This window comes from Podarcis vaucheri (assembly GCF_965113315.1).
Source record: "Podarcis vaucheri genome assembly, chromosome: 8".
NCBI classification, from domain to species: Eukaryota; Metazoa; Chordata; class Lepidosauria; order Squamata; family Lacertidae; genus Podarcis; species Podarcis vaucheri.
Genome location: NC_138766.1, coordinates 6,938,809 through 6,942,225, shown reverse-complemented (window position 1 = coordinate 6,942,225; position 3,417 = coordinate 6,938,809). Strand labels below are relative to the sequence as shown.

The following is a 3,417-nucleotide window of genomic DNA, read 5'->3' as shown; positions in this document are numbered from 1 at the left end:
CACTATGCTAAACCCAGAACTGCAGTATAACATCTGATCAGTAGAGGGCAGACATAACCCAACAAATTTGTACCAAAGAAGAAATTACATACTTGCGATAGAATGATTGTCCTGTTACCTTTGAAGAATAAAGGGACAATTCTGACATTGTTAAATGTCTTCTTGGGTCCATTACCCTCAAATCTAAAGGAAAGTTCAAGCTTACCAGGTTCCATGAAAATATCTCACTTTATGGAAACATCCATACCTTATAGGTGCAGAAGACTACTGTATATTCTATGCCAAGATACTACCTTTTGCTTATATTATTCATCAGGGTTCCTCCCCCCTAAAAAAGAAGGATCTTAACTAAGCAGTGTTCGAAATGCAGGTGAATTCTGGGTGCCACCAAGCTGCTTTTCTTCACTCTGAACAAACAGGTTAGAAAACGTAAATATTACAGCCTTGCAGTCTAGGTCTTAAAATGCATCTGTGATTCTCACCTGTACACTGTTATCAGGGATGAGATTTTCACCCAGAGATTCATTCCCAATTCCAGAATCATCCTTCAGAATGGGATCATCTGTGGCCACTGAGGGGTTTGGTTTCAGAAAGGCAAACTCATTCCGGTCTGCCTTAGACGCTAAGCATACTTCATATGAATAGGGCAATGTCAATGTCCCATTATTGTAATTGCAGGAAAATTTGTGTCCCAAGCTAGAGTACAAGTCAGTATTGTAGGATCCAAGCACTGTTGGGCTTCTCTGTCTCCGACATTTAAGTATTAAAACTGTTAAGACTGTAAAAAGGAATAAGAATGAGACCAAAGCCAAGGCTATAACTAAAATGGCATTCATATCAGACTGATACTTAGAGTCAATGGCTGGTTTGCTCATTTCCGGAAGTGCCTCTTGGAAGTTCTCGGCAACCACGAGGTTGAGGACCACAGTAGCTGAGCGTGGAGCCTTCCCATTGTCCTTCACCAAGATGACCAGCTTCTGTTTCACAGCATCTTTCTCCAGAAGGGATCGTGACGTCCTGATCTCTCCCGTGTGGGTCCCAATGGTGAAAAGGGCCGGCTCCGTGGCCTGCAGCACTTGGTAGGAGAGCCAGGCATTGTGCCCAGAGTCCGCGTCCACAGCCACCACTTTGGTCACTAGGTAGCCTGGCTCTGCTGAATGAGGAACCATCTCAAACAAGGCAGAGCCCTCAGCACCCGGGACAGGATACAGAATGCGAGGGCTGTTATCGTTCTGATCCAAAATGTACACCCACACGGTGGCGTTGTTGCTGAGAGAGGGAGAGCCACCATCTTGGGCCTTCACTTGGATCTGAAACTCCCGGAATTGCTCATAGTCAAAGGAGCGCTGTGCATAGATAGTTCCCGTCTCAGAGTTGATGGAGACGTAAGAGGAGAGAGGCAGCTCCTCCATGTTGCTGTTGAGGATGGAGTAAGTGATACGTGAGTTGCGGTCCAGATCCGGGTCTGAGGCTTTGATGGCAAAAATGGAGGCACCTGAGGGATTGTTTTCAGGCACAAAGACACTGTAGGTTGATTTTTCAAAGGCAGGGGGGTTGTCATTGATGTCTGAAATCTGCAGGGAGATGGTTTTGTTGGAGGAGAGAGGGGGGCTACCTTTGTCGGTGGCCATGATTGTGATGTTGTATCCTGAGGCTTTTTCTCTGTCTAGGGGGCTCTCTGTAAGTAGCTTGTAGTAACTGTTAGATGAAGAAAGAATTTTAAAAGGCAAATCATATTGTATGTGGCAAGTAACCTTCCCATTTTCTCCTTCATCTCTATCATCCACATTGATCAAAGCTATCACAGTTCCTGGTAAAGAGTCTTCGGGAACTGGACTAAAGATAGATGTTAGCAAAATCTCTGGAGCATTGTCATTCTCATCCAGAACATCAATCTCAACTTTACAATGTGCCAGTAGTCCACCACCATCTTTGGCTTCCACTAACATCATATAGCTTCTGGATTCTTCAAAGTCTAAAGTATCCCTAACTAAAATTGCTCCACTTTCAGGATCCAGGTTGAATTTCTGTCTTGCTTTAGTGGGGATATTGCTAAAACTGTATCTTACTTGTGCATAAGGACCTTCATCTGCATCTGAGGCTTTCACCTGGATCACTAACGATCCTTTAGGGGCACTCTCTTTTAGGCTGAGTTTATAGACTTCCTCAGTGAAAACAGGTGGGTTGTCATTGGCATCAGTGACATTAATCCATATTTGGGCTGTTCCAGTTTTTCTTGGTTCTCCACCATCCAGGCCTGTAAGGATCAAGTGGAGGCTGTGCTCACTTTCCCGATCCAGAGGTTTGCTTTGCACTAAAATAGGGTATTTATTTCCATCTGGAGTTTCTTTAACTTCCAAGGTGAAGTACTGATTACTGCTCAGCTGGTAATTTTGCAGAGAATTTATCCCAACATCAGGATCTTCAGCACTTTCAAGGGGGAATATGGCTCCAGTCAAGCTAGATTCACTTATTTCTAGCTTGATATCATCTTTTAAAAATTGTGGTGCATTATCATTAATATCCTCTATGGTGATGCTTATATGAAAAACATTTAGAGGGTTTTCAACCACAGTTTCAAAGTTAAGGACACAACGTGGTGATTTCCCACAGATTGCTTCTCGATCTATTTGGTCTCTGACATAGAAGTCTCCATGTTCCTCATTCACAGTAAAGAACTGAGCATTAGCTGCAGAAACAATACGGAGCTTCCTCTTCACCAGGTCTCTCTTACTCAGACCCAAATCCTTGGCCAGATTTCCCACAAGAGAACCCTTCTCCCTTTCCTCAGGAATTGAATACCAGACCTCTTCCGACATTGTCAGGCAGAACAAAGAGAATAACAAGGAAAGCTGTACTTGCCGCCGGAGTGGCTCCCTGCTCCCTGTGATCTTCAGCCATTTCCTCGGCTGCTTTGTTTGCATCTTTTCTTTTCTGATTCGGGTCTTCAAGTTTCTTTCATGCTGCAAGAAGTTGTTGTCAGGAGCAGGCATCGTTCCGTGATGCAGTCTCAACAGTGAGGGATCCATTTTTGGTAGGATGCTATATTGTTGTCCCTCAATTCCAGCTCCTTCAGATTTGCAGAACTTAACTCAGTAATTGTTACATCACAGGAAAAGTGAATGGACCCCTGATTTCTATCCTTATCCCGTATTGGCCAACAGCGGCACTCTGAGTCTCTGCTGGAAAACTGCAGGAGCACCTACTGGCACAACATGCTGATAAGAGTTCAGAGGCTGACAGGGTAGCAACATTTCTCTCTAGATGTGCACAGGTTTATGCAATTATTTGGTTGTGTGTGCATTTCACAATTCTCCCTAAGGCAGTATGTGCAAGAGTGAACACACATATGGTGCATACAGGAAACACTCTGAAGTTATTACCTTAACTTATCAGTGGGCTTTGTCTCAAGAACTT

At 44.0% G+C, this 3,417-nt stretch overlaps 1 pseudogene across 1 annotated transcript; it reads right to left on the bottom strand.

The window, feature by feature from the left end:
- Positions 1-458: 458 nt before the first annotated feature.
- On the bottom strand, positions 459-2,993 carry LOC309539790 (protocadherin gamma-B1 pseudogene; annotated as a pseudogene). Its single transcript has one exon. The product of its transcript is annotated as a protocadherin gamma-B1 pseudogene (transcript).
- Positions 2,994-3,417: the final 424 nt, after the last annotated feature.